At 42.7% G+C, this 11659-nt stretch overlaps 1 long non-coding RNA gene across 1 annotated transcript; it reads right to left on the bottom strand.

The window, feature by feature from the left end:
• Positions 1 to 1293: 1293 nt before the first annotated feature.
• Positions 1294 to 10548, bottom strand: LOC110220936 (uncharacterized). The gene is made up of 4 exons (XR_013484867.1): positions 10251 to 10548; positions 7259 to 9563; positions 3761 to 3852; positions 1294 to 2938 (listed from the first exon to the last, which is right to left on the bottom strand). It is a non-coding gene; the product is annotated as an uncharacterized LOC110220936 (long non-coding RNA).
• Positions 10549 to 11659: the final 1111 nt, after the last annotated feature.

Here is an 11659-nt window from a genome sequence, read left to right as displayed (position 1 = left end):
ATTTTCTGTGCCTAAGTGTGATAGGAGACTCCAATCCATTTTAACAGAAGAGATTACTTCCCTGAGACTCACTTTCCTCATCTGTAAAATGAGAGGATTGGATTATATGACCTCTAAAGTATCTTCCACTTCTCAGTCTACAATCCTGTGTTCCAGGTAGCAACCAACAAACTAAAACTGATGCGGTTCTGGGGCCTGAAGGATAGTATTTTTATAAGAAGGGCAACTAGCAGAACTGTAACAGTTCAAATCTTATTTCTCCCAGACTCCCTTTTCTATCTTTTTCTAGCCCGTCTTTTTCAATTAAATGGTGAGAAATGTCTTGGATTATTATTTTGTTGTGAGAAAAGATTATGAAACTGAATGTACGGAAAACATCTCACTGAAATGACTGGGAAGTATCAGCAGAAAAGATGGAGAGAAAAATGTCTCCTTTATACTTTCTGCATGCCTAGCTCCAGTAGCCATCCACCCAGACCATCTACCTCTGAAACATTGAGCAAAGACTTCCCATCTTCATTGTTTTCTCTACCATTAGGGTTAGGGAAAGGAAGTCAGTTCTATTTACTAGCCCTTTAAAATGGAGGCAAGAGATATTTAAGCATCTAGGGTTCATAGATCTAATGCTAGAAGAGACCTCAGTGGCTGGTCATTCAGTTATCTAATCCAATCTCCTCATTTAAAAAAAAATTAATGAATAGGTATTTATTTTCTCTCCCTCCCACCTCCCCCCACCAATTGAGGAAAAAAATGAAAACAAAACTCTTGTTATGTATAGTACAGAAAAACTAATCCTATATTAGCCATGTCCTTGGATGTCCACATCTTGAGTCCATCACTTCTGTCATTGCCAAAAGAAATGACAAAAGGGGATGGTTTCAGAGAAACCTGAGAAGTTTTGTATGAACTGATGCAGAGCGAAGTGAGCAGAACCAGGAGGACCATTTATACAATAACAACATTATAAAGACAAAACAACTTTGCATGACTTCAGAACTCAAATCAATCCAATGACCAAACATGATTCTAGAGGGTCAAAGATGAAGAATACTACCCACCCCCTCATTTTATAGATAAGGAAACTGAGAACAAAAGAGACGAAGGGGACTTGCTCAGTCACATCGGTAGTAAACGTCAGAACCTGGATTGAAACCCAGGTCTTCTCTTCCAGAGCCATATCCTTCTTTCCACTTTGCACCAAGGTGTTTCCTTTATTTCACATGATAAAGCATTCTTCCCTTTCACTAGTGCATTGGTGACCAAAACAGCTGAGCTAAGGGACAAGAGTGGAAAGGACACTTGCAGTCAGATTCCTGTGTTTAATGCCTTGGGCCTCTGAGAAGCAGCTGGTGCCATCTTTCTCCTACCCTAAGAAAACAGGAATGGGGAGGTAGCATGGTAGCAGAAAGAGATGTGGGTTCCAGGTGGGGCTCCACAGTGACACCTGTGTGACCTTGAAACCACCCCCTTTCTGTCAAATGGGGGCTCTCAGATCTCTACTGCCCGCTCCAGCTCTGACATTCTACAACACTGAGCAGAGTCATGTGAGAAAAGTTCTAAGTTGGAGAAGGGAGATGGGCGAGAGAGAGAAGACTGCCAAAGCTGGCCATAGCCACAACCCAAATTTCTACATAAAGGAAAAGCAAACAGCGGAGGCTCTTCCTTGGCCCTTTGATTCCCTCGGGAGGAGAGTAAACCTAGACATGTTTGTTGAAATGCTAATCCGATTTAAAACTGCTTTGAATGGGCTGGAAGAGGAAGGCTGGCGGCTGCTCCCCTACTCAGCAGCCATCTAAACTTGATCACTTTCCCCCACCCGGAAGCCTCAATAGTGTTCATTCACCCAGTCAGACCTACAGGTCCAGGAGGACCACAAAAAATAAAACCAGGGACTTGGCTGGAAGAGATGAGTAAATCACTGAAACATAAGGCGTCAGAGGTCATCTCTAACCCCTTCATTATATAAATGAGGAAATGAAAAATGGGGGAAGTGACTTGCCTGAGGCCACACACCTAAGGAGCATAGCCAGGATTGAAATCTAGGTCTTCCTACTCTCCGTCCTTAAATAGCCTTTCCATTACACCAAGCAAATCTCCAATCATAGCCTCCCTTTTCTGGGTGGGAAGTTGGGGAAAGGGAAATCAAATTCCTTCTCTTGTCCCTCTTTCACACCTCTCCCTTAGAACCCCTGTTGTTATTAAACCATTGCAGTCATGTCCGATTCTTCATGACCCCATTGGGGGTTCTCTTAGAAAACATACTGAAGTGGTTTGCAATTTCCTTCTCCAATTCATTTGACAGATGAGGAAACTGAGACAAACAGGGTCAAGTGACTTGCCCAGGGTCACACAGCTAGGAAGTGTCTGAGGCTGGATTTGAACTCAGGAAGTGGAGTCTTCATGATTCTAAGCCCAGTGTTCTAGCTGCTAGGGCTAGCTGCCCTTAGAACCCCTTATTTTCTTCAAGTTTCTTTCGAGCCTTACCTCAGGTGGACATGCCTTTCCTGATTCTTCTTCTTCATCATCATCATCATCATCATCATCATCATCATCATCATCATCATCACACATACACACCTACGTTGGGGCCTTCCTCATATTACTTTATATTTACTTTTCTATGTACACATTCTCACCCCCCTACCTCCATAAATTATAAACTACTTACAGATAAGACCTAATTTTTTGTTTTTGAGTTTTTATCCCTGTTCTATCACAGTACCTAGTACCTATTAAGTACTTAATAAATTGTTACTAAATAAGAAAATGAATAATAGGAATATTTTTTTAATGAGAGTTTGAGAGATGATAGATCCAAGATGTAGACTGCATTTGGCCAAGGCATGAATCTGTTTTGCTTGAATATTCATGTCTGTTAAGTTTGGTTTTTTTTCCTTTTCAATGGAGGGCAGGGGTGGGAGTAAAAGAAAATAAATCCCTGTTAATTGAAAAATAAAATGAAAGATTTAAAAAGGAGACTGAGTTTGACTTCACCCTAATGCAACCCCACTTCATTAGAACTTTAGAAAAATGGAAAGATAATAAAGTCTTTCTAAATTCTGGTCTGATCCAACAATGGGACAAGAGTAGGGCTCCTCCCCTCACCCAACCAGCAAGGTTTCATTCAGTTCTTCAATCTGCTCACCTGGCTTCCCACATTCAATCTGCTTCCAAGTGGGTTTTGTGAAACTATAATTAAAGGGAAATGAAATCATTCTACCTAGTCCCAGTTACCCACCTGCCTGTCAACAACTCCCCTACCAGCTTCTGTCATTCCCAGGAAGCTGACATCTGTTTTCTGACTGACCCCATCTTCTTCCTCAGTTCTGGTATAGGAAGTTATATTGGTCAAGTAGGTATGGGCTAAGGCTGAGTAACCAAGTGGTTACTTCCAAATCCTGGCTTGTTGGCTTGAGGGAATTTTTTTTTTAAGTTGGAGGAAAATGATAACTTAAGAGGAGGACTTGGGGCTTGTCTTCGCACCAAAGCTTCCCCTAGAAACAAAGAATTCTCCTAAGACAGGGGTGGGGAACCTTCCCTAAAGATTCTGTAGTAACAGTCGACAAAACTATAATGAAGGTCATTCAACTGGGCTGGGATAGATTTGCAGGGAGGGAGTAAGTGAAAAAATAAAGAGTTTTAAGGGAAATGTGAGCATAGGAGTTTCCTCTGTTCTAGGTTCCTGGTCCCTATTAGAAGGCTTCTGTTATAATGGGAAGCTCTTTCACAAGGATATTTGTGGGATAAATGCTTCTCTCACCCTAGCTGCATCCAGGGCTGGAGCACAGTGTTGGGACTTGATGTGAAATCTTCATCAGCAGCAACAGCAGCAGCCAGCCTTGTCAGAGTCCCCTGAGAAGAGATGGAATTTCAAGGCCTTACTTGTCAACTTCATCCTCTACTAATAAATCAATTGGTACATTTATTAAAGTGCCCACTATGTGCCAGGCATTGTGCTTTGCTGTTGTTCAGTCGAGTCTGACTCTTCATAACCCTGTTATCTTGACAAAGATATTGAAGTGCTTTGCCATTTCCTTTTCCAGCTCATTTTACTGAGGAAACTCATGAGGAAACTGAGGCAAACAGAGTTAAATGACTTGCCCAGGGTCACAGAGCTAGTGAGTGCCTGAGGCCAGATTTGGACTCAGGAAGATGAGTCTTCCTGACTTCAGGTTTGGTGCTCTATCCACTGTGCCATCTAGCTGACTTTGGCACCATGTCAGGCACTGAGGATACAAAGATAGAAGTGAAACAGTCCCTTCTTTCAAGGATCTTATATTCTAAGGTAATAAACATGTGTCACCTTGGACAAGTCACTTAACCTTCCTGGACCCCAGTTTTCTCAACATAAAAATAAGAGGGCTAGACAAGATGAGCTCTGATGCCCCCTCCCTTCAAACTTAAGAGTTATGAAAAATAGATAGAGGGTGATTGGAGGAAGGGGAAAAGGAGAAGCTAGCAACTGATGGGATCAGGAAAGGTCTCATGTAGGTATTCCTCCAGTCTTTAAGGAGACTACAGTATACTCATTAGAACATGAGCTCTTTGAGGACACGAATTAATTTTTTTTTGGGGGGGATCCCCATTGCTTAGCCCCGTACCTGGCACTTAGCACATTATTAATAAATGCTTCCTGACTGAGGGACTGGTTTCCAAGAGGCAGAGGGAAGGAGTGAGTCTGTTCTATTTAAGTAAAAAGATATGGAGACAGGAAATGCAGTGTCATATATAAGCAACAGCAAGAAAACAAGTTTAACCAGACATTAAGGATCACAAGGGGTATTATGGGTAATAAGCCTGGAGAGGTAAGCTGAGGCCAGGTTATAAAGGACTTTAAAGTCAAGAAGAACTTGACTCTAGATCCCTTAATGCCCCATCCAGTGTGAGGGGGACCCTGGAGTCTCAAAGGCTAAGGAAGGTTAGGGTCCATTGTGGCAGTATAGCAAAGGACTAAGACGGTGGCCTGCCTCTCTATATGACTCTGGGTAAGGCAGGTTTTTAAAGCTTTGGTTTCCTTATGTGTAAAATGGTACTAATGAAAGCACCTACCTTACAGGGTAATTGGGCAGCTAGGTGGCACAGTGGAAAGAGCCCCTGGCCTAGAGTGAGGGAGCCCTGAATTCAAATCCGGCCTCAGACGCTTCCTAGCTATGTGATCCTGGGCAAGTCACTTAACCCTGTTTGCCTCAGGTCCTCATCTGTCAAATGAGCTGGAGATGGAAATGGCGAATCATTCTAGTATCTTTGCCAAGAAAACCCCAAATAGGGTCACAAAGAGTCAGATACAACTGAACAACAACAACATAGGGTAATAATAGCTAATACGCACTTACTGTGTGCCTGGCACTGTGCTAACTACTTTACAAAAATTATCTCATCTGCTCTTCACAACAACCCTGGGAGTTAGGGGCTATTATTATCCCCATTTTACAGGTAAAGCCACTGAGGCAAGTTAAGTGACTTGCCCAGGGTCACACTGCTAGTAAGTGTCTGCAGCTGGATTTGAACTCAGGTCTTCCTGACTCCAGACCCAGTACTCCATCCACTGTGCCATCTAGGTAGGGAGTAAGGATCAAATGATATAGTGTAGGTAAAGCACTTGGCATACTACACAAACTGTACTTATTACTGTTGTTATTGTTCTTTTTGGCTACCATAGGTGCTGAGGATTTCAATCCTAATACACTCAGGGAGGAAACAAAGAATCGTTGAAAGTCTGCATGATACCCAGCAACTTAAACTTCAAGCAGATCCTTCCTCCCTTTTTCCCATAGATTGGGAGGAAGAGTGTCATCGAAGTCTACAGAAAGAATAAACAATTTGGGGCGGGAGTGGGGTAAGCTGAAAGAACTCTGGATCTGGGAGTCAGAGCACCACCCTCTGCTTCTCACTGCCTAGGTAACCTTGGCTACTGCTCCTGATCATTTTCCTGTCAGTAAAGAATTCAAGGTTTATTAACTTCCTACTACGTGCCAGATACTTCGCTAAACGCGGGGGATACAAGATAGTTCTCTCTTTCAAGGAGCTAACAGTCTAATGGGAGACAACATGCAGACAAATGTGGACAAACACTATCCAATCAACATATAGCATACAGGATAAGTGGAACTCAGAGTGAAGGCAAGATAATTAAGAGAAATTGGGAAAGGCTTCTAGCAGAAATTGGGATTTTAGCTGGGACTTGAATGAAGTCAGGGACACCAGGAGGCAGAAATGAGGAGGAAGAGAGTTCCAAGCCTGCGGGACAGCCAAAGAAAATGCCCAGGGGCAGAGATGCAGTGTCTTGTGAAAGGAAGGAATTGGACAAGAGGATTCTGAGGTCCCTTATAGTTCTGAATCTATGCTCCTTCCATGAGTCTCCTAACATTTGTCCTTGTCCTTCCAACTGAACTAAAGGTAATACTAACGATAAAAATTGACAAAAATGAAACAATAAAAATTCTACTTTTAAAATTTGCATCATTGCAAGGGTTTCTCATTTCCTGAGTACCCAGAGTGCATCAGAAATGTGACATGGCCCTGGCTTTAATGGAGTTTACATGATACAGAAGCAGGACCAGCTGCAAAAGTAGGCAGGGGACCGCTTTGCCCATGAGGGGCCATTCCAGAGATGCAACCTCTCCTCTCTCCCACACATTTCCTTCCACCCAGCTCCAAGAAGTATCCAATTCCAGAATTGGAGATTCCCTTTGGCTAAAGGTTTTAAAATGCAAATACCCCTGGGAGGGGTAACACAGGAAGACTCCACAGTCATTTACACACCCCAGTGAATGAGTTTATCAAAGCCTTTCCTGAAAGCTGGGTGGGGGCAGAGCACGAGAGCAGGAGGTGGGAGCCTCAGGGGGCTAAGGATGCCGAAAGAGGCAATTAGGGACCATCACTAGCAACTTTTGTTTGCCCCACAATTTTCCTCTGTCTAAGGCTTGCTGCATTATACAATATGTTATACACAAAAATAATAGTTGAAATTTACTAGGCATACATCCGTGCATAGGTGCCTGTTTTTCTCTCCCTCGAAACGGTCTGTCTAAATTGCAGCTAACACATGAAATTTAAAGCAGAGCTATCTCCTTCCAATAGAAAGCATTCCAGCATTGGATAATGAAAGAAGGTGGAATACCAGGACCAAATTGTCTATGGAGGGGGGTGGGATGGCACGGGGTGTCGAGGGGAGTGTGTGGGGGGGAGGGTGCAAAGCAATCAGATTTAAGGAAAAAGAAAAAGGAGGACAATATTCGGGCATTTGTCTGTTTCTCACCTCCCACCAACCTGGCTGTTTCTCAAAGCCTCTTCTGGGCAGCCTTCCCCCATATAGGCCAGGTGTGAAGGGAATGCAGTGAAGCCCCCAGTCCCAGGGACACTTCAAGGCAGGAAGGCCTGGAATTAACTACCCACTTCACACCGACTGCTCCGGGGATGCCTTTCCGGAGGCTGGAGACAGCTGTGAGCCCATTAGAAAATGGATGTCTTCTTTTCCAGTTGGGGGGAGGGAGCAGGCTCTTGAGAAAACAAATTAAAGAGTGCTTTAGCTGCTTACCATCTCTCTGGCAAAGCAAGAGAAATTGGGTAGAGGAAAGCACTCAGGTTTCAGTCCCTCTTCCCAGATGTTTGTGCATTTGAGAAGGAAGAAAGGAAAAAAGGAAGGAAGAGGGGGGAAAAGGGAAGGAAGGAAGGAAGGAAGGAAGGAAGGAAGGAAGGAAGGAAGGAAGGAAGGAAGGAAGGAAGGAATGGAGGGAGGGAGAGAGGGAAGAAACCACAGCACAACAAAACAAACTGATAAATTCTGATTGCTCTGAAGGAAATAAATCATTGAGAGTAAAAAAATGGTATATCTGCTTAGATAATAATTAACCTGGATTAAAACCTTGGGATCACAAATTTTTAAATATGGGTTTTAAAAATGAAAGCTAAAGCATGGCACACCATCAGATCATAATAGTTCACATTTCTACAGGCTTCAACATTTTCTTCCCAGCTTGGGGGGTAAGTAATGCCAGTATCACCATTGCCTTTTTAGGAATGAAGAAACCAAGGCTCAGAAAAGTGAAGGTACTTGCCCCAGGTCATACAATAAAGTGTCAGAGGTGGGCCTGGACCCGGGTTTTTTCAGTAAAGTCTTCATTAAATACCTGCTTGCTGTACCACAATGATAGACATAGTACAAAATAAATTGCAAGTTGTGTGACACTTTCACAATTAGATGATTTAATTTCAAAAGGCAGCCTATATTGAAAAAGGATATGATAATGAGGAGAAGAAAGACAGGGAAGAGGAAGAGGAGGAGGAGGAGGAGGAGGAGCAGAAAGAAAAATCTTGGTGGAATGATCAGAGGGTGGGGTGGGTAGTCAGAAAAACCTGAGATCAAGTCCTACCTGTGACACATAGTAGCTGTGTGACTCTTGGCACATTACCTAATCTCTCAGTGCCCTGGTAGCTCCCTAAGACTATAATTTGCCCTACAATGATAAAATCATAGGTCCAGTCAAATATCATATATTTTTCTAGGTCATCATACAGAAATATATGTATTATACATGGTACATATACATACATATATGTAAAATGACACACTCACATATGATTTAAGGTTTGCAAAGCACTTTCCTTACAACAGAGAAGTAGATGCTATAGAGTCTAGCATGCTGGACCTGGAGTCAGCAGAACACGGGTTCATGGCCCACCTCTGAGATTTATTTGCTATGTGACCCTGGGCAATTCATTTGACAGATACCTCAGACTTGCCCATTAAGTCACAGACAGACTAGGATTGATGTTGGCAGAGGCAATGCCATGCCCAGGAAATCACAGGTTGTTGTTGACATGTTGAGTTTTTCACAGCTCTGAGAAGCTGATGGTGTATTTGTTACTGTCTCTATCTTACACACAAATAAAGGGGGGGGGGAGGTTTAAGAGACCAGCCTAAGACCACACAGCCGATAAATGATAGAGCTGGGACTAGAACCCAAGTCTTCTGACTCCAAATCTAGCTCTCTGTCTACTCCAGGAGAAGACAGTTAAACAGATGCATAAATTAAATACATGAATGCCTTAAGTAAACGCATTAAGTGGGGTGGTGAGTGAAGGGGGAGGCCTCAGGGTCATATGTCAAGGAAATCACCATCACTCTCCCAATTAGATGGAGGAAGCTTCCTGGAGGAGGTGGGATTTCAGGAGGGTAACTGGTTATGAAAGGAATTATCCTATGTATTGCTTTCAGCCAACTAGAAGAACAATTATTCAGTCTGCCCTTGACTAATTTATCTCAATGGCGCTTTATTTGTCTCGGCTCCAATCTTTTCCTTTCAGGGTTAATCAAGAGTGTCACTGAGGTCCCATTTACCATAGAAATTCTAAGGGCTTGTTTAGAAATACAGCCGAGTCTTTTATGTCTCCGTATCTGAAATGTGGATGGCCTGAGAGGAGGTTGAATCTAACCCCCTCAAAAATGTATTCCTTTTCCCAGTCCATAATAACCAATGATTCTGAGACTCCTCTGGACAGAACTGGGCTCTTTGGGCTCTGAAATATTTCTTCATTTGCCTGCATGCATCATTGGGATGTCACTGAAAAACACAAATCAAAATTACTTTCTACTCCAAGAACACTCTCCAGAGAAGCTTAAGGAGACAGGCATGTGTGAGCCCCAGCCCTCTGTTTTCTGTCACACACACACACACACACACACACACACAAAAGATTTTCAATAGCATCTGATGTTTTCCTGGGTGGAAAGACAGAGTCAGCATTTGTATATAAATATTATTACACAGCTTGAGGGAATCAGTCAGGAAACCGTGGTTGCAACATCCCAACTTACCATGTTAAAACACAAAAGACCTCCCCCTCCTAAAAAAAGAGAACCCTCACCCCAACCCAAATCCCACCCTAGGAAAAGTACAATATAAGGGAGGGGTGGGGAACCTTCGGCCTGGAGGTCGAACTTCACAGATTCCCTCAAAGGGCCACACTTGAGGACCTAGAGGGCCACATGTGGCCCCGAGGCCACAGGATGCACACCCATGATGTAGGGCGACCTTGTGGTTTCTTGTTATAACACAATGAGATTCAAGATACTGCAGATATTAGCTAAAAGTCTGTAGGAATCAGACACTAAGATTTAGAGAATAGACTGAAAGAAAAGCAAATCTAATTCATACTGTGGCTGAGACTCTCTATGTAACACAAGGGAATGAGAACTCTTGAAGGTCAAGAGATCTGAGCTGGAATTCTGGTTTAGCCAATTTACTTACCTGTGTGACTTTGGGAAAGTCACTTCCCTTCCTTGAGTTTGTTTCCTTCTCTGTAAATATAATAATAGCTTTAAGAATAGTAAATTGCTTTACAAATACTATCTCATTTTATCCTCAAAATCATTTTCCTTCCTGAGAAATAGGTGATATCATTATTCCCATTTTACAGATGAGAAAACTGAGGCAGAAAATGGTTACATAACATGCTTGGGATTACACAGGTAGTTAGTATGTGAGGACAAATTTGAACTTGGTCTTCCTAAATCCTGGCCAAGTGTTCTTATCCACTGAGGGAGAAGTGTGTGTGTGTGTGTGGTGTGTGGCGGGGGGGGGGGGGATGACTATATTATAATTTCCAAAGTCCCTTCCAGCTCCTAATAGCTTACGATTTTCCTCTGTATGGAGATTATTAGGGCAGCAGAGATTTAGGAAGATGGTGAACCAGCTAGCCATGAGCTAATAGCACACTTGGGAATGTCTGCAACTTGAAAGTCTCAATCAGGAATGTCAATAATTTTAAGGGAGAGTCCGAGTCTAAGTTACACAAGCCCCAAAGTCATCAATCTTACAAACCTGTTTTTTCTGGCTTCCTGTTTTATTGCAAGGTACTACTCACCTTTGTTCTTCTAGCTGTTTCCTCCACCCCTAGTCCCAGAGAACCCCAATGGGGGCCAGTAAGAAGGTAGAGGACTAGGGAAAGTGCATTCAGATGTGATCACAGCTTATTCCAGTAACTGTAGCAAAAACTCAGGCCTGGCTCTACCCAAGGAAAAGAACTTGGGTAATACAGTAGTAATACAGTCCCCTCCCTAAGGCCTCCCGCCCTTAACAACCTGAATCTCTAGAACAACTCACTGGAGCTCACTGAGTCTTTATGACACTTGATTCTGGCTTCACAGAACACAAATCCTAATTGGTGACTCCAGGTGAGCTCACCAAAAGGTCCTATAGGGATATAATAATCACACTTATTTCATTGGGTGGCCTCGAAGATCACAGGATTATAGAGTCAGAGGTGAGAGGAACCCCAGAAATCATCTAGTCCAATCTCTTCATTTTACAGATGAGGAGTCTGAGACCCAGAAAGATTGTGACCAAGATCACAAATCCAGTAAGTGGCAGAGTGAAAATTTGAACCCAAACTCCAACTCCAAATCCACTATGGTCTAATCAAATAAGATAATGTATGGAATATAACGTCTGTAAACATTAACATATGGTATAATATATAGTATAACACATAATATATGTATAATATGATGTTTGTATGAAGTCAGCTATTATAATTTTGGGGCAGCTAGGTGGCACAGTGAATAGAACACTGGGCCTTGAGTCAGGAAAACCTGAGTCCAAAACAAAAATAATTCTGTTGAGAAGAGTGGCATTGTTTCACATTTGTAGAAATCCAT

Source organism: Phascolarctos cinereus, unplaced genomic scaffold (assembly GCF_003287225.1).
Source record: "Phascolarctos cinereus isolate Bilbo 61053 unplaced genomic scaffold, phaCin_HiC Scaffold_2;HRSCAF=192, whole genome shotgun sequence".
NCBI lineage: Eukaryota > Metazoa > Chordata > Mammalia > Diprotodontia > Phascolarctidae > Phascolarctos > Phascolarctos cinereus.
The sequence above is the reverse complement of the archived record's forward strand: the minus strand, read 5'-3'. Positions and strand labels throughout refer to the sequence as shown.